Source organism: Rhipicephalus sanguineus, chromosome 2 (assembly GCF_013339695.2).
Source record: "Rhipicephalus sanguineus isolate Rsan-2018 chromosome 2, BIME_Rsan_1.4, whole genome shotgun sequence".
NCBI lineage: Eukaryota > Metazoa > Arthropoda > Arachnida > Ixodida > Ixodidae > Rhipicephalus > Rhipicephalus sanguineus.
Window position 1 is genome coordinate 63,898,888 of NC_051177.1, and position 19,580 is coordinate 63,918,467.

At 45.6% G+C, this 19,580-nt stretch overlaps 1 protein-coding gene across 1 annotated transcript in view; it reads left to right on the plus strand.

Annotated features, from left to right (window-relative positions):
- The window catches only part of LOC119383109 (pyrroline-5-carboxylate reductase 3), a 600,945-nt gene extending 581,932 nt beyond the window's left edge, over nt 1-19,013 (plus strand). The window contains exon 7 of the mRNA XM_049412414.1: nt 19,001-19,013. The gene's annotated coding sequence lies outside the window, so the exon portion shown is untranslated. The remainder of the gene's footprint in view (nt 1-19,000) is intronic.
- Nucleotides 19,014-19,580: the final 567 nt, after the last annotated feature.

The following is a 19,580-nucleotide window of genomic DNA, read 5'->3' on the forward strand; positions in this document are numbered from 1 at the left end:
TAACAAGGACTCTTGTCGCAAAATCACAGTTTCTGAAGGCGCCATCCTGCTGGCCTGGTCGACTGCTCCTGTCAGCATCTCTTGTAACTCTCTAAATGACGGCACAGTGCTTTTCGCACCGTCTGAACTTTTAGTTCACCGCCGATCACTACCACTGCCGTTTGCCGTCCTTGAGTTTAATTCTGGTGCCTGTGTGATGTACGTGTCAAACCCATCGGACGAGCCAGTTACTTTACGCCACTGTGAAAGCCTTGGCAAAGCCGAGCCGCTGGCTTCGTCTTCAATCTTTGACACAATGGACGACTCCGCCGATCTGGCCACCCTCGAAACATCACCTCCTCAGTCACTGCTGCGATCTTTCACACCAACTATTGCCAGCGACCTTACAACGACGCAGCGCGACCAACTTCTTCGCTTGCACGAAGGTTTCTCATCCTCGTTTGACTGCCAAGCAACGTCACTTGGCCGCGCAATGACTGTTTCGCACACTATCGATACTGGGAGCCAGTGGCGTAGGCGGGGGGGGGGGTGGAGGGGGGAAGAGGGGTCACACCGGCCCCGTACCGCCCCGAAAATGTATTTTGCCATGGCATATGGAGCCCATAATGACACTAGGTCACATGTAGCTGCCGGTCCCTCACTTCAGATCAAGGTGGTGCCCCTCCGAAAAAATTTTCTGCCTACGCCCCTGCTGGGAGCTATGCGCCCATTCGACAGCGTCGCTACCGAGCATCGGCGAGCGAAAGGCGCGTTATCGATGACCAGGTGAACGACATGCTCAAACGCGGTGTCATCAAGCTTCCAGCAGATCCTGGGCATCGACAGTCGTCCTGGTTCGGAAAAAATTACACCAACTCCAACTAAAGAGAACCATGTGGGGATGTGAAGCAGCGCATGGGTCGACTTAAAGTTTGGTTTATCATGGGTACCTTGCCTGATGTTAACGCTTCCTTGCAAGGGGAGCACACCATGAATTCACTGTAGTTGCTGTTGCTGTTACTCATCCCGAACTATTGTTGGAGCACGCCACGCGGGTTCAACGCGCGTCTTCAGAATCTCGTTCCCCGACGCCATTACGTGATTGCTGAGAGAGTGTAAGGAGAAGGAGGAGAGGCGACAGCGCCTTACCCAGCCCCTTACACCGGCCGGAACGCGCTAACGCGTGCCAGCGCGTTCTGACTAGGATACAACGCGTTGGTTCATCGTGCGTTTTAAGTTAAGTGCTCTGCACGTATCATCAGCCTGAAGTGGCGCATTTGTCTCTCCTATCTAGGTGATATTGTCGTTTTCTCTCCAGATTTTTCGACCCACCTACGCCATTTACATGAAGTTTTGACCTGTCTCCAGAATGCTGGTTTCCAGCTTGACTTGAAAAAATGCCTATTTGCAGCTCAAAAATTGACTATATTTGGACACGTTGTTTCGAAAGAAGGCACTCTCCCTGATCCTGCTAAGCTTCGGGCTGTATCTGAATTCCCGAAACCCGCTACCCTGAAAGCCATACGCAGCTTTATTGGCCTATGCTCATATTTTCGACGCTTCGATCGCAATTTCGCTAGTGTCATCGCACCCCTGAATGCACTTTTTTAAGGCGACAGTGTACTATCTACTTGGTCGGAAGCCCGTAATGACGTGTTTACGACTGTTCACCGCCTGCTTACATCTCCGCCTATCTTGCCCCGCTTCGATCCGTGCGCCCTGACAGAAATTCACAATGATGCCAGTGGTGTCGGCCTTGGTGTTGTGCTCGCACAGCGTAGGGACGCCAGTGCCGGATACGTGGTCGCCTATGCCAGTCGTGCACTCGGAAACCTGAGACTAATAACTCTTTAACAAAAAAAGTGTCTGGCCATCGCATGGGCTCTTCAGAAATTTCGCCCCTATCTTTAAGGTCGTCCTTTTAATGTCGTAACGGACCACCACGCTCTTCGCTGGCTGTCGAACCTGAAGGACCCGTCAGGCCGCCTCACTCGTCGGGCTCTCCGACTCCAGGAATACGACATCCGCGTCGTATATCGCTCTGGCCGCCGACACTCTGATGCTGACGCCCTGTCCCGCTTTCCACTCATTTCAGACGACTGCCCTTTTACGCGCGATCACGATATCCCGCCGCTTGATATCCTGGACAGGGCCTCGGACCAGCGAATAGACCAAGGAGGTTAAAAAAAAAATGCTGGATGGGCGATTATTGCGCAAGAGTGAAGCCATGCCCACCACAAGATGGCGGCTGCGGCCGCCATCTTAGTAGGGGCAAGATAAATCATCGGCGTTTAGCGAAGGAAAGCGAGCGTTTTCCACGCACGCCAGACGAGTTTAATATAGCAACTTTTACGGGTCAGATGCTGCTCCAAGCGTGTCTTTGTGTTACTAGTTTTCATCAGTAAGCCTCAAAGTCATGGCAAATTTTATTGGAGATCAGTCGCCAATACTCCACTCGACGGGTTACTTTTGTCGGCAACAACTATCTTTTATTTTATAATTAACGTAGTATTTATACTAACAGATCAAAGCCATTTAATCTCTTAGTAGGCACCACCAGAAAAGAGCATGTTTCCGAGTTCTTTGGTGGGCAACAGCTGGCTTCACTTGTTCTGGCAAGGCATTGCGAGAGCTTCCGCTCCAGTGAATAGACCCGTGGATTGCCACCATTTTGGATTTTTTGTCCAGCCCCCCGACAGCGTCGGCACCTCACGCGCTGCGACGCCAGGCGCAGCGTTTCGCTATCCGCGACGGGCTTTTATACCGTCGCAACTACCTCAACGACGGTCGCACGTGGTTACTCGTCATACCCCGCCATCTTCGTCAAGAATTTTGCTCGGCTTTTCACACTGACCCACAGTGTGGTCACGGTGGAGTGTATAAAACATACATGCGGCTTAGTCGATGATATTATTGGCACGGCATGTACAACTTCGTCTGCAAATACGTCCGCTCTTGCATCGCCTGCCAACGGCGCAAACCATTCTCGCATCTCTCCACAGCACCTCTGCAGCCACTTTCCTGGCCAACCCACCCATATGGCCGCATCAGCATTGATTTATACGGACCTCTTCCATGCACTGGCGCTGGAAACCGATGAATTGTCGTTGCCGTGGATCATTTGACAAGATATACCGAAACCGCCACCTTACCTGCCGCAACAGCAAGAGAAGTTGCCTCATTTATTCAACACAACTTTATTCTTCGCCACGGAGCACCTCGTGAACTGATGAGTGATCGGGAACGTGTATTCCTTTCGGATGGGCTGCAATCACTCCTCTCTGAATGCCAAATTATGCACCGCACCACTACCGCTTGTCACCCTAGGACCAATGGCTTAACCGAACGATTTAACGAAACTCTTGGTGACATGTTGTCGATGTACGTTGCGTCAGACCACTGCAAGTAGAATCTTGTACTTCCGTTTGTACCCCGTAACAAGATCAGCAATTAAGAGTATTGTGTTCTCTACTACAAGAGAGCTGTATCCAACTATCTTTGAAGGAAACTACCGGACACGTTGCGACGTTCGATGAGGTGGTAGGGCTGCGATGCTTTTCGAGGCACAAGTGTAAAGGACAAAAGGTGAACGCTGTCGAATACTATTTGTACTCTACTATGGGAGAGCAGCAAGCCGTCCCGGTTGGCTGCAGTTTGCATTGCTACAACACTTGAGCTAAGTTACGATTAGATTGAAGTCGCGATAAACGTTTCACAATTGCAAACAAGGATGTCAACACCCTACAAAACGTGGCAAGCATTGCTGCTGAATGTGCATAACGGGGCCCATGTACTTGCTTCCAGCACAATGTATTACTTTAGGCCGTTGTTTTAAACTGTAGAACTCATCTGTCTTTTATTTTAAAAGTTAGAAAAACATTCCATATCTTTCCGAAAATGCTTTGAACATTAAGATTAACAGAATCGTTTCGCCGTTAACAGAAACACCCGCCACCGCAACAAACGAGTGGTAACACCTTACAAGCTGGCTTTTCTGCGCTACTAAATTTCGAGCACAATGGCAGTGCGTTCCGTACATGCTGGAGTTGTTTCGTAAGGTTTATCGTTTTGCGCTACCCCCCCCCCCCCCCCCCACTCGTCAGACTGAGTCTAAACACGTGAAGCGCCACAGGTCGGGGAACAACTGTAGCGAGGACGCGACCAAGAACGGAGCACACGGCCATTATGCATGAAAATTTGCAGTGCAGAGAAGCTGCCTTGTAGGTTTTGCAACTCGTTTCAACTAAATGCCGAGACAAATTGCGTAGCTCTATAAGCTAAGCTCAAAACAGACCACTTTTGCGTTTACTCATGCTTTGTTGCCGCTGCTGCTTGAGGTGCACAGGCAACTGCGACACTCTTAAAAAAATGTTGCAGTGTATTAGCTCGGCTATGCCAGGATAACGTAGAGTAAGCAAAGGTTCAACTTATTGTTCTTAGCTTTCCCAATTGTCTAGGATTAGCTTGGTTATCATGCTTACTGCTGCTCCAATGACACACACACATGGTATGCATATTATGTGGCACATGGATATTTATATTGCGAGGCAACTACTTCGGGATCCGATGAGTTAAGCTTCTCCGCTCTTCTGCGCCGTTGAGCAGCATTTGCGCTTTCCTTCTCCTTGGCTAAACCACACTGGTAAATGCCAGTCAGAGGCGCTATCAAGCGGCTCCAGCGCAGTGTTAGACGGCGACTGCACAGCGAAAGCAAATAGCTGCGCGCGCGCCGGCGTCAGTACGTCTACCTCGGCTACGACGTCACTCCTCTAGAAAGGTAGACCGGCGGCAGCGAGTCGCGCGCGGCAGCGGCGGAGTGCGCGGGAGGTGACGGCTCCGATGCGCCAGCTGTGTGACATCACTGATCCTCGCGCATGCGCAGCGCGGCTCTTGAGGAGCCACGCGAAACTTACTCAGCTAGGCCAGTCTAGCTAACGCTACAAAAATGAACGAATGAAATGGGTGCCGTATTGTCCCACAACCATAATCGTCATCTATCTCTCATGCTTTCCCTTGCATTTATTGCCGTGCGCCAGGCATTTCCTGGTCACGAACGGCATGCGCGTTATCAGCGTGACATAGCATTCTTGAGAGCAAAGTGGCGAGCGCCGAGTTTTCAAGGAAGGACACGCAAGCAAGCCAGATGACGATTATTGGTATGGTACAAAAAGACTTCCTCTTTACTCGATCTCTTCTCGGAGTGTTGTTAAAGTAATAGTCATGACTTCTTACACTCTAGGAAAAAAAACGAGTATTTGGGAAGTATTTCTGCCACACAAAAATAATCGTCATCCACCTCACGTACTTTCCTCGCGTTATCACCGCGGTCGCGGCACTTCCCGGTCACGAATGGCACGCGCGTTATCAGCGTAACATAGCATTCTTGATAGGAAAGTGACGAGAGCCGGGTTTTCAAGAAAGGAAACGCGAGCAAGCCGGATGACGATTATTGTTGTGTGGCAGAAATACTTCACAAATACTCCATTTTTCCTTACAATGTAAGATAAGCTGTGGCGAGTTAGTACCGTCAGCACCTTTCGTAGTCTTCGTTATCACACCCGTGTGGTGGTGAAAACTTTATTGAGTAGTTTGAGCTTTATGCGGTTGCATTCTAGGAGTGGGTTGACTCTTGGTTGCGTGCAATGGCCGGGAGCTGTTGCTACAGTCCGTTAGCTCTTGCTACACAGCGGGATCAGAACTGGACATCTCAGACCGCCATAGCTCAAAGTTGCTGCGTGTTCAATCGGCAGGCGGCTGTAGCTGAGATCACAAGTATAGGATTTTTACAGCGAAAGCTGTATGAGATCACAACAAGGGCCGTTTTTGGCGCCGTAGTTGTCCGCCGCCGCCGGTGTCCGTAACCACCATCGCGCGAAAAAAAAAAACGAAATAAGAAAAAATGTCTAGGATGGAACGAGGTTCGAACCTCTGCCGTCTGCGTGGGAGCCTAGTGTTCTACCTCACAGCCATGCCGGTGCTTGCAACTGCGTTGCAAAAAGACCCTATACCGGCTCCATGTCGGGAAGGAACAACATTAACATATGTAATGTAGCGTGGTAGAAGAGTGAAATAAAAACCAGGCATCACACAATGCGAATTGCGCAACGAGTGGGTTGTTGAATGCTTCCAACCCATTACAAAGGGCTATGCCATAATTCCTCATCATCATCAGCCACAGCATAAACAAAGTGCACATAATGCCTTACAGGTGTTTAGCGGGTACCACGGTTCTCCGTAGAATGACGAAAAATTGCATAGTGGCTGCTTCCCTACTTCACAAAAATTATGATTTGCGGCGTAGTGGGTACGTTGCTAGTGTACTTGTATTAGCAGCCACAAGAAAGTTTATGACGGGCTCTAGAAATGCCGCTCTTCCAACTTTCGCTGTGACTGTGCTGCGCTTACCGTGCAGGCCTGGCGTTTTTACCACGAAGAAATGCATGCTTTAGTCACTTGACGTTACATGCTTAGATGATGCCGGTGCATTCGACGAACTGCAGTAGGATACGAAGCGCTATCGGCACCTATTCTACAAAACTCAATTTTCACATACATGGAGGGGCATCAAAAATGTGTTCTGCGTAATTTTTTAAAACTTTAATGTGAGCTTTGTACTACGGTATGCATGAGGTAAAAGCGTGTCTGTCATTCCTAAGGCTTCAATAAGCTGGAAAATCATATGTGGACATTAAAAACGTTCGCAAGGGGAAACGCGTCTCTCTACTGCTCAACTCATAAGGCCGAAACGCTACATAAAAAAACACGAAAATAACGTTACAGCTGCTGGAAGATTACTCAAAATGATATCTCATTTCGCACTGTTTTTTTCGGCAGACCGGAAAGGCAAATTTGTCCTGTTTCAATATTACTTGTTGCAACCATACTGCAAGTGGTTTCCGTGTATTTTTCTTTGTAATGCTTTTCTTTTGGAGCGCGTCAGTTCATTCCCCGGTTGTTCGTAGGAGGTTGTCCTTGAAACACAATCTAGAGTCACTACGCTTGATACAAGCTATTGCATTGTTTGAAACAGACACATTACATAGGTGCTTGTCTTTGCAAAGGAACAAGTAGTATGGTGGTGACATTTGGATCGTAAAATGCTCGTTATTGGTGACCAGTCCTGCGTCATTCGAAGTGGAAATACAGCGCCGCCATTGTGTCTCTTCAGGAAACAGTAATGTCCTTTGGCGTCGCCAAAACAACGAATCGTATTTTACATTAAAGAGAGCCGACTTCACTCAAAAATTATATATAAAACAGATATTGCAGGGCACAAACATTGCTGTGAACCAGGTGTTGATGGCGCTATCGTGTTGGAGCGACAACAAAATTGAACACTGCGCGACAAGGGAGAGAACACCGCTAATTTCGGGTAGTTGGGATTGCTTAGCAAACTGAAACAGTCTTGTGTCGTGTTACAAAGTACTTTTCTTCCATGAGGATAGTGTTCTTTTAAATATTGATAAGCAAAGCACTTTCAGTTGAACGCAATTTTATGTCGCATGCGCTCAATGTATTTAATGTATTCATTGTTTTCCATACTACATTTCAATTTGGATGTATGTGAACATATGGTAAATGGTGCTGATCACAGTGCAGTTTTTCTTGCTGAGGAACAGCTTTGCTTGCATCTTTGTCTTATATTTCTCCTATTGTTGTAGTATTCCTCCTTTATCTATTCTTTGTATGTGTATTGTTGTATATTTCTATGTGTTGTCTTGCTGTACCTGCCCGAGGTGCCTCACGAAGAGTGGGCCAAGTCACAAGACCGACACTCTCATTTTGCCCCCTTCGAGGACATTTTGTGAAAATGCTCGAATAAATGAAAATGAAATGAAATGAAAGGTGTTTTTCAACGCCGAAATAATTATCATCAGGTACTGTCTTCTCTTCATTTTTTTCTTTGGTAATTCTTCAGCGTGAATTGAGATGATACATTATTTATGTCAGCTGTGTGTGTCTGTTTGTGTTTCCCTATGGATGGTCTCAGCTCCAGCAAGAACTTATTGTAGATCCAACTATGCAACTGAGCGGATGAAGTTTTGCTTGTTGAGACGTGTGAAATGCATTGTACTGCCTAAGTGCTTTTACACGTCTTAACTGTACCATGCATGCTAAATAATTTGATGATTCACCTGCACTTTTCGCGTCATAACATGCAACATTCACGCTCCCATGAAAACAGCAAACTAGAAGATATCTTCTGCTAAGAAGCATGTTTGAGTCAATACCTTTAGAGAGACGTGAAATGTACCTTTCCGCACAAAATTGTTACTGATGCAACATATAGAATATCTGTGCTAAAGTTATGTATTTTAATTAGCGTACAAATAAGAGAAGAGTGGGAAAGTGTCCGAATTTCTGTTTGAAGAGCAGGGGAGGGAGTCATTTTTGTTTAATAATTCCAGCTTATTTATCACTTTATTCCTGCATGGAACGTGAAAAACGATCGAGCAACGTAATCGAAGCCGTTGAATGTAACTTTCGCGATAGCTAACTCGCAGATAAACACTGGTTGCAGCGAACAATGGCGGAAACACGAGCAGCCTTGGCCTCAGACATAGCGTGGACGTTCAACCATAGTTGTGGCAAAGAGAGAGAGAGGCAAGCTGCAGAGGTGGAGGAGAAAGAGCGTAGTATAAGAAGCCCTCACGCGTCGTTAACTCGTGCAGAGCTCAGACCAGCGCAATTAAGTCCGTCGAGCGCAAATCGATTTCCAGTCAACCAGGCGGTTCATACACACACTGGCAGGCTTACGTAAATGTTTGGCGAACCGCATTTTTCAGTGTGCTACTTGTTCACCAGGAAATGCAAGCTTCATTCGTTGTGATGGGTGGAATTGACGTCTGCAATCACGGCGATATCAGTTATATGGGCACTCATGCTGTTGTAGAATACGTCAGGCTTAATAAAACTCCATCGTGGAACGTTCGCACAAGTAACGTTTATCGATCACCTTGCTTCGAGTTATGTATTTGGATGCACAACGTCAAGGAGGTTCCTGCTAACGAACAAAGCTTTACTCTACCTAACATTAGATTCAATATAAAATGCGAACGCGTCTAGTACCGCAACGATGAAGCTGGCGTATATTTTCCACAAACCTGTATTTAGCACAAAACAAAAAATTTTTGGGTTCGTGAGATACCAATACTGATTGATGCATTGTTGTACGGGTAGTACTGCTATAACGTGCTAGGATAAGCTAGGGGAATCTGTGCTCGTAAATTATTGCGAAGACATTTAGAATTCAAGCTCGGAATGAATAAAATGCAAAGAAAAATCAGCTCATTCAACTTGATTTACAAATACATAGCGCGGGACGTCTGGCAGCATACCACGCTTTGTGCACAGTATAGTTTTGTTCAGGTTCATTTTAATTATTTGCCGATTAGAAAGAACAGAGTTATTCACATTGCCGAAGAAGCCAAACTTTGGCAACAGTGGGAGGAATCTGCTCAATCAAAGCAAGTGGTAGCGAAGCTGGATACTCAGAGAGTGGCAGGAATCTAGTTTTTAACACACGAATCCATCCATTATATTACATTCAGAACGAACAAGACACAAAAAAACATAAAACAGGACAAAAAGCTGCCAGACATCTTCGGGTTTCATTTGACGCCGATAGTACACGTCATAACTGGAATAATTCACTCAGTAGCCTCTGCCATGCCCATTTTCCTGAACCTGTTTCGCTTCTAGAGGAGAAACACCCTGCTGTCATATATATATATATATATATATATATATATAGATGTTCCGCACATGTAGGATAGTCTGATGTGTAGCATTTGGTGGTAATAATCATAATTGTAGGGATTTAACGGCCCAAAACGACGATATGATTATGAGGGACGTCGCAGTGGAGGGTTCCGGAAATTTCGATCATCTGGGGTTCGTTAACGTGTACCTAAACCTAAGTACACGGGCCTAAAGCATCTTCGCCTCGAACATTTGGTCTGCAGAGCTAATTCTACCACGTGCTTATCTTAATGCCTGTCGTAGCTGATATGAATAAACCATGTAACAGAATATACGAAAGCACTCAGTGAAATCTTTTCACGGCCCCAACACGCGATACCGCGATCTCAGCTTATTACTGAACGCTTTCTAGATCTCCTAGTGGCATCAACAACTGTAATTATCCTGGGTGAGGACAACACGCGCATGTCCCATTCTGTGGGACAGCTAGCCAAGGCAGGGACTCTGAGCAGCGCAGAGAGCACAAGTGAATTGGATTCCCTTGATGGAGGCTGTCGAGGGCTCCCAACCGTATACTCGTACGTCGGACCCGCACTCAGTCATTTCTTATTGGATACTCGCACATGCTTGCCTCCATCACATTGGATGTCGTACAATGCCCAAATACGTACGAGAGTTGGATATTTTGGGAAAAAGACTTCTCATTCGATAAACAAAGTTAGAGAGTGCCATTTACTTAAGCGGCGATACCGAAAACCCAGCTGTCCAGGCAGACGAGGAATGAAGTTAGGCACAACATAATTTCGCATAGCTCTCTTTGCTACGGCTTCGGCACTCGTTGAAACGATGCCATGTGGCCGTGGGTTCCCTTACACTCGTCTGGAAATGCGAAGCTGAATAGATTGGATTAGGCTAAGTGCAATGAACGACCAAACTGCAGAGGTCACCAACGAGGTTTCTTTTGCTACATAACCCAGAGAAACTATCAGCTCCGTATTCTAGATGGTGTGCAGATACTGCAGCCGCGGTTGCAAAGAGAAACATGACAGCTGAACAGCTGCACTCGAAGACTTGTTATGCTGACATTGCGATTTATGCCTTAGCATTATGGCTTGGCATTTTACAGAATGCCGAACCAAGGCCAAACATTTATCGGATGTTTGGACAAGTTTCCACGTTAGTTGAAAATGTTGCCATTTGGAATTCATGTCGTTTCTCAAAAACACGAAAATTGAACATCCCTGTCATCAGCGGTGATGATCGGTGTAGGCGTTTTCGGTGATGTGACAACTTGGTCAGTCTGAACGTTTTAGTACCAGTGTCGCCAAAATACCCATGCAGCCGTAATCTTTGTCGCTGTTCTGGTTCTTGTTCCTTATCACTCGCTCTTGGCGACTTGTCTGTGTTATTATTCTTTCATCGTCATCGTGGCAGTGAATACTGCTGAGCGAAATTTTGCATGACTGCAAGAGCTTTACACAATGCAGTGGGACTTGTCACGCCGAACCATTTCCGAGACAGATTAATTGCGAAAGCTTGTTGATATTTTATGCTCAACAATGTCTGAAACACAGACACAATTGCCACAATTGTAGGGTGCAGCGGATGCCTTCATGAACCGGTAATGCTTCATGAATACTGCGTAAAAAATGAACTTCTAGAGTCTGCCGCGCGACCAGCAAATGGGTGCAATAAAATGGGGCTGAGAAAAGTTAATTATTGCAAAAATATGCAGTAAATAGATAGTTTTTTGATAGCGTGGCCTCAAAAAGCTCCTCGCATTCACAGTTTCAACCTGTGCAATACGGAAGTCCTCGTAATAGCATGAAAAATTGAAACTAAAGCTAGACATATTTGTGTTAACTTTTTCCTGTGTTTTCCGTAGTCTCGCTTTACACACTGGGGACAGCTGCATACATTTCTCTCATGGTAGATAGAACAGAAAATCCTACCCGTTTTCTTCTAAACACGTCTGTTGCGGAGGAATTTCGCCATTGCCCAAAGTTATAGGGCACCGTACAGTCGAGTTTCCAAGTGCGACTGCAGCGCCAGAACACAAAGCCTAGCGGATAAAAAAAGCAATAATGAGACGTGGTCGGTCAAAATGTAACGCGATGCGCGCGTCTCCCTCCCTGCATGAGTGGGCGGATTGGGGGGACGGGGGGGAGGGCGTGCGCGTCTGTTTTCTGCGTGAACCTAACGGCCAATAGAGAGTTTTAGTGCTGGGGACCCCAAGCCACCTGCGTACGCACGCTCTTGCGTTCCTTTGTACTCCGCCCCCAAGCCCGCGGAAAGCCAGCAATAAAACTCTCTAATGTCAGCGAACTTGGGATGGGGCAGTGCGAGCAGCGCCCTTTGGTCAGTGGACGGTGCCAGAAAGAGCGGGTCGCTCAAGCGAATGATGCAGTTTTGTATTTAATATGACATCTATACTCCTGCATAATCAGTGTAAACGTACCGACACTTAGAATGAACACTGCGGTTTACGCATACGTGATGGAGTTGGATGGTATATAAAGTTAACAGAGGAAGGAATTGATAAATATCGTATAAGATTTTGTACATCTGATTTCTGTGCAAGTACATGCATGCACTGAAGTATACTTATAGTAGACGGCCAGCCCAGCACTGCAGCATGACGTCAAAGCATAACGGTTCGAACAACAACTCTAGTGCTGAAGTCTAGAAGCGAGGTTCGAAATGTAGACTGCAATAAGGTTGCATAAGAGCTAACCGAGATCACAAAGAGGATACTCATCATACCATTCACCTTGATTTGAATATTGCCCTGATAAAAAATGTGATCGATTGATTTCAAGTTACTGCAGGTGGGGCGCCAGGTGGGGCGCTTCGAGATTCGCTTGCTGGTGTTGCCGTTTGCGTTTAGCTTCGCAAGCGAACATAGCGCCGTTGCGAAGGAGAGTGCAACGGGTGCGGGCACGCGCCGCATTATATACGAGCGCACAACTGTGGCGGAGAGAGAGAGAAACGGGAGAGGAGAAAAAAAGCGGAGGCGGCGCTCACGCCCCCTCCTCTACCCCATCTCCTCCCACCTCCTCGCACTCACGCGAGGAGAGGGGGGAGAGTTGGCGCATTCTCAGTGCGGAGCGGACGCGTAAGGGAAGGACGGACACAGCCCCGAGCAAAAGCTGCTTCGCATCTAAAAGATGGCTGATCCCTCCGTCACAGAAATCGATGTCAACACGGAAGCGTGTCGTCACAGAAGTATAGTTGATTGTTTTAGTGCACTGGTATATGAGAGCTTGTACAATATCTATTGTCGTTTGGCAGAAAGGAGTGTACCGCTCATGTGGACGCACCTATGTTGAAGCCTAGTGACACATCTCCGTACCGACGACTAACACTCATAATCACGATTTAACCCTTGCAATAGTGAATCCCGCGTAAAGATGGCATCAACAAGCACGTAGTGTAAACACTGATACGCGACATACACTGCTTCAAAGCGTCGTGAAACGCGAAGAGAAACGCGACGAACGTTGTGTCTTCCCTTTAACCTGGCCGTTAATTCTGACAGGGCGAGTGGGGAACGTGGTGCGACAGGCTTGCGAGCGTCGGAGAGCTTTTCTTTTCTTCGATATGAATGGATGCTATGAGCGAAGTTTCGGCTAAAACCGCCACCTCGCGGTGTGTTAAAGCGTTGACATTATACTTCTCCTATTGAAAATGCGCCGAAAGGGATGGTCGTAGCAACGGGGCGTTGTAGGAGCTAATGGAGGAGGCAACGAAGTTTTTTTTTCGACCCTGGCGGCACACATGTCACCAGCCCGTTATATAGGTGACGCTCATGACATCCATTCATTCATCCATGAAAGAGCACTGCGAGAGGAAAGTGTGAAAGATAAAAGGCGCGTTCATGTAGCCTCCGTTATGTGTTTGGCGGTAGCTCAGTGTGCTAAACGCCCGCCAGCCATCGTCGCGGACCGAGAGGTCGTGGGTTCGACTCCGATCAACGAAACTTTTTGTTAAGTTTTTTTTTTCTTTGCTATATGATGACGTTGATTTTGCGGACGTATATACGTGACTAAATACATCATGAAAGTCTTGGTGGACCCCGGCACAAAACACTTTCTTGTAATAATAATAAAAAAGAAACCCATGTCTTCCTTACTTTTTCACTTGTCTTGTCTCGTTCCTGTCTGGTCGCACTGTTTAAGCATAGTATAGCCAGGAATCCACATTGCAATGCACAATCTTCTGCTATTGTCAGCGGTACACTCCCGCGACCTCGTGTCTAACCTATACCAACCTGTTTATCGGTACAGATAAAGTAATTTATGGCAGTTGAGACATGTAAGCATAATACACCGTAACTGTTATTTTACTCGTTTCCGAAAAGCTTGTAGCGCTTGCTGTGCATTAGCCATTTGTCATCTTGTGTGCCCGACTGCCGGAGACTCAATTCAATACCACAGTTAAAAGTTGGAGATCATGCACCGGACGAGCTAGTTCGGCAGCGAATAAACCTACTTCCAAAGTTGAAAAACATAGGAATGGTTAAGTTCAGCCGTCATCGGAAGTAGCTGGCGGTGATTAATCACGGGGTCTAAGGCTTGTCAAGTGAACCACAGACACGTCTGCGGCCGTTGGTTAACCCGCAAGGGATTCGAAGTTCAGAAGTTGGTGCGGAGGTCTTAGTGTTCGGCACCAGACCAGTGCTGGCGGGGACGCTAAAGAGTCATTAATCAGGTCGAAAGCGAGAGATCCCGTTTAAATATTATTTTACGTTCACTTCATTTTGAATGGCCTTGTTTTTAGGCGGATGATAATATTTTATCGAAATTTATAACTACAAAGAACGACAGAAAGTTTAGCTAGTTCGTAGCGAATCATGATGAATTCCTAGAACTACCTACAGCGTTTGTGTTTGTCTAATCGTGTCGGTGTTTGTAGGCCTTACCTTCTTTCATAATAAATAGCTACTGATATAATTAAGAAATCTGGTGGCAGCTGGTTTGTACACCTATGCATGTAATATGCGAAGAACGAGTATAATCCTGCAGTGGAGATCCTAAAAATCGCATTTGGATTTTTTGTATACACCATGTCGGAATCCAGACATTGAAGTGTCACTAATAATGCATGTGGTGCCATAGTATAATCAAAAGTAATATTTAACATAATGGATAACGTTATTGTGCACCGATATATCGTCGCAGATTTTACCTCATAAGGACGCTCAATGGTTATAAAACAGGTGAATTATTTTATCACGCGTCTGTTCCAATTTCGCTTGCGTCTGCTACACTCATATTATATACATGTATATTGATATTGTTATGATTCTAACGGTGAATACAGAAATGGGCTACCAGTAATATGCGGGGTGACGTTTTTAGAACTGATATATTTCATTGGGCTCTAGCTTTGCTACAAATTATCCAATTTTAACGCGGTTTGCGACGAAACATTCAGGAAGGATGAAAACCTAATGATCTATCCGGGTTTCTGATGCGCAACGACGAAAAAAGAATGAATAAGAAATAACGAAAACCACGAAATGCTATGCAAGGAGCGATGTCCGGCGCAGTTTTCACGTCAGCCAGCGGCGGCAGAAGTTGGCGACGCTGCAGGTTCGTCACATTACGTTGACTGTAAAGCCGAGCGCTTTATACTCCCAGGCGCGCACTGCGCCGCGTCGCCTTGACGCGTGCGAATTTGCGCGCGCCCGGCCTCCCTCTTGTATGGAATTTCACGGAATGTCGAGGTTTTGATTATTTCTTATTTATTCTTTTTTTCGGCGTTGCACATCAAGAAACGGCACAGGTCATTAAAATTTCACCCTTATGAATCTTCCGCCGCAGATAGCATTAAAATTAGATCATTTTTCACAAAACTGCAGCCCAGTGATATAGGTCAGTCTAAAAGAATCACCCTGTATTATTTACAATCTAAATCGGTGATTCGTCTAAGCAAATCTGGAAACATATTTAAATTTCCACTCGGCTTTTCCGCTAAAATTGTACGCTACTTCTGTTTAGTGTGGTAGAACAAAGTGTTGCGCCTATTACCCCAATCTTTTCCTTGTCCCAGGGTAATGAAACATAGGAAAAGCTTTGCGATTGGTAAGGTCTTGCAGCGCCCTCGCTTAGATGATTATTTGCTGCCCTATTTTTATAATGTAATCTTGCCACCAGCGCACTTGAAGCTGCAGCACGAACTAATCTTATTTGAGGCATTTGAGCATAAGCGTTAAAGTGAACTTTGCTCGTTTTGTTTGGCACCTCGATCGTAAGAAGGTGGCCCGTGGCGTAAGCGTTTTCACATCCAGACATATTTCTACACGTAAGACGCCAAGGAAATTAAAGTGCAGATTGAGGTCCGGATGGCTGAAGAGAAAATGTTCCGGCGGACAATCCTTTTTAATAACGGTTCAGTTAATCTGGCAGGTGTCAGCTCTCAAGATATTCGGTTGGCGGCACTCTTAATACATTTCAAGCCATATGCCTGAAAAACAGCAACTTTAGGGTTTTTTACTTGCTTCCATAGCCTGCATTTCCATAGCCTGCATAGCTCCATCGTTATCAATTGTCCAATTTCTTTAGGCGAAAAGCCGTAGCTGTTCATATCTAAGTGCAAAATATGTTCACTTGAATATGATTTTGCCTGTTGGAAAGCGCAAAAAAAAAGCAGTTCACAGGTTCGAGGCGGTCGACAGAAGCAGTCGTATGTCGAGGGGGCGAATAAAGGGCGGGGCACGCGCAATAACAAAAACAAGAAAATTAAAACAAGAGCAGGTGCTCCGCCGTGATACTGAATATACTAGTCAAGAATACGCGATAGACCTACTATAAAAAGCGCATTGTAATGATGTTGGCGTCGCCTTCATATTTCTGTGTACTATGTCAACAACGGCAAGGCGAGTATTCAATAGCTAGCTTTCGTGGAGTTTGCAGATATTTAAGACATATATTAAAAGCATGCGCGTATAGAATGGTACAATTCAGAGCAAGACTTTTTTATATGGGATGAATGCATATCATGATTACCTTCGTGGGAATGCACAGAAACGTAACATTGTCACGAAACTGTAATAGAATACAACTTCATGCTGGTCGTACGAGCAGTATCACACATATGCCGCGGACATTAATTTGATTGATAAACTGTAAAGTGATCTACATAACAAACATTACGTTCTCAGTTGCACCCTTAAACGATTTCTGAAACAAGCTGTACCATTCTTACAAAACTTCAATGCCTCAAGATATTCCCTGATATGTTGACATGCTCGAGACAACAGTGTTTCAGTTGAATCAGTCTAAAATGCTTCCATGAAAAAGGTATAAATATAGACGACAGCCATTTGCAGCATTTTAGACATGAACGTCCGAAGGCCCTCGAAGACGTGTTAGAACAACAATACAGAAGCAGCAGGCAAGAGCAAACAGCATTTTCGTTTTATTTCGTTCTCTACATGTCTCACACACGCAAGACATATCCAAAACTAAAAAGAAAAGAGGGCGCGTAAAGTGTAGAGGGTATATCGAAAGGCTTAGGTTGTGTAAATGGCTCATGTCAGTGGTCGTCACAACATTGACGTTTTGAACAGTGAATTCGCGGAAAGCGGGATGTAGAGGTGTCTTTCAACAGACTGCCGCACTCTGTCGAGCATTCTCCCGTTTCAATGAGCTTTTAGGAAAACTCGAGAACAACTCGAGTGGCTTGCGGTAGTATAATGCTCTTCGCTGCGACACCCCGAAGCAGGCCTGCCTTTTGCGCTGAGCGCCGTTTACACCTGAGTACCTTGCTGTATTCTACGCAATTCGCCTAACTCTTGCAACTGCAGGGTATGTAGGATGGGCCTTAATATTTTCTCGAGCGCGCAGTGCGCTCTCCTTGTAAGCAAGCGTACGCTCTCCTGTACTCCTTGAAAGCACAAATTCACCGGCAATATCTCGGACGTTACGCTGTCGCGAACATAAACGAAGGACGCTAGTAATAGATCGCGTCCTTTGTAATGGTTTGCTGGTAGAGTAAATGTGCTCTCTGTTCAGGTAGTCCCCTCTCTGTGTAGTGCCCTCTCTATAAGCCCCCTTTCTCACAACGTTTTCTCCTCTCTCCCAGCCCCTCACACACACAGCGGAGAAAGTAATGAAGCACGTTTCTTGTGTAAGCTGATTCAGAATCCCGTGGACGCACATGTGCTTAAAAGAACGTGTCAGCTCTTAGAAAATTACGTGTTGGGTACGAGAACGTTTTCAATGCCTCTTCAATATTATTGGTCCTGTTGAACAGTTCTTACTTTATCACACGCATTCCCGACGAGTCCTGTTGCCTACGATCACAGATAACAATATTAGACCGAAAAGGTGTGGACGTATTTCACTTCTGCATTATAACTACTACTTTCCCAAAGAATACGAAGAGCTTCTCAAAAAGCTGTAGTTTAAAAACGATTTCACATGCTTTATAATTTTCTTTCACACAACTTCGTAATTTTCTTCAGATCCGCTAGACGACGAAGGTTGTACAATAATAAGAAATAAAGACAATTTTTGTAGCAAGAATTAACAATACCTATTTTAGTTGCATTCGGGAACAACCTCTGGACTAAAAAAAAAAACAAATGTGGCTTGAACATGAAGAACTATTAATTCTTCCGAAAGGGTAATGCAATTACAAAGGTGGCCATATTTAACTTTTCGCTTAAGTTCCTCGAGCGGTGTTTTATGCCTATGTGAATATCACCCGTTGGCGTGACGAAACTGGAAAAGTAGCTATGTCTGGGCCCATTTGCCGCGGGGACTGATTGAGCGCATTTTATAATATGTATTAGTCCCAATACCGCTGTTGAATATTCTCACGTTTTTGTAGTTATGTTCTTTAATCAGAACAGAATATATACATATATTTCAAATTTTTCTTTCCGCTCGAGCCTGTGCGTAACGTAACGAAAGAGCTACCAAGGCATTTAACGTTGCTCTAACTTCTTAATAGTTACCATAAACAGAAATCGAGCGAACCGTTAAAAGCGTGCCGTGGGAGAGTCAATGGGTGAGGAAAAAAAGAGGTCAGTATTAAAATCAATAAGCCTCTTTTCTCCCTGACAACCATTATTAATATCGCATGAGTGAACGCGATAAGTGACGGCTCGGAAAAGGGCTTGGCCTGAAGAATATCCTTACGTAGATTTGCCGCTCAATTCTCCATCTTTGAGAGAATGATCGTTTTCATTCTCTCTTTTTCCGATCACCTTACCTCCAACATGTGGTGCGCTTGTCATCCGGGATTGCGTGCAGTTTAGAGGATAGCTTGAGAAAAGCACATGGCACTAAAAGTTCACTTTAAACAGAAGTTCTCACTTTCGGCACTCAATGCATCTTTCACGTCATGCTGAAAATAATTGTCCTAGTCTTTATTTTCTTGGCGATATAACGGCACCCTGCTTGATCAGTAGCTGTGAGGCGGACCACCTGTGAACGCTAAAGGATTATTGCATGTCGTGCGATAGTTTGGGAGCCACGGTGCCTACACCCAGGCCATCAATTGCCGGATATTCAGTAAAATCGTCTCAGTCATTCACTCACGATCACCAAGAGCGAGCGTTATGATACCCGTTCTTGAACAGAGACTCCTCTTTGCAGGCTGGCTGAAACAATGGGCCATCAGTACATATTACTTTTCACTGTATGAAAACGCACAGTAATGGTACGATGCTCACACCAGATTTGCATGTGTGTGATAGAGTTCTCAAACAAGCAACACGCGGTTGTATGTCTTTTCGAGCGGCATTGACCCTACAGGGTACGTGCACCTTGTTTTTATATCTAAGTATATTCTTCTGCTTATTATTATCCTGAAAACTGCTCTTGCAGTTGCCGTCGTTCTGAGCTCAAAAAGTCTTACACTGCGGGAATATGCCTCTGTAATTTGGG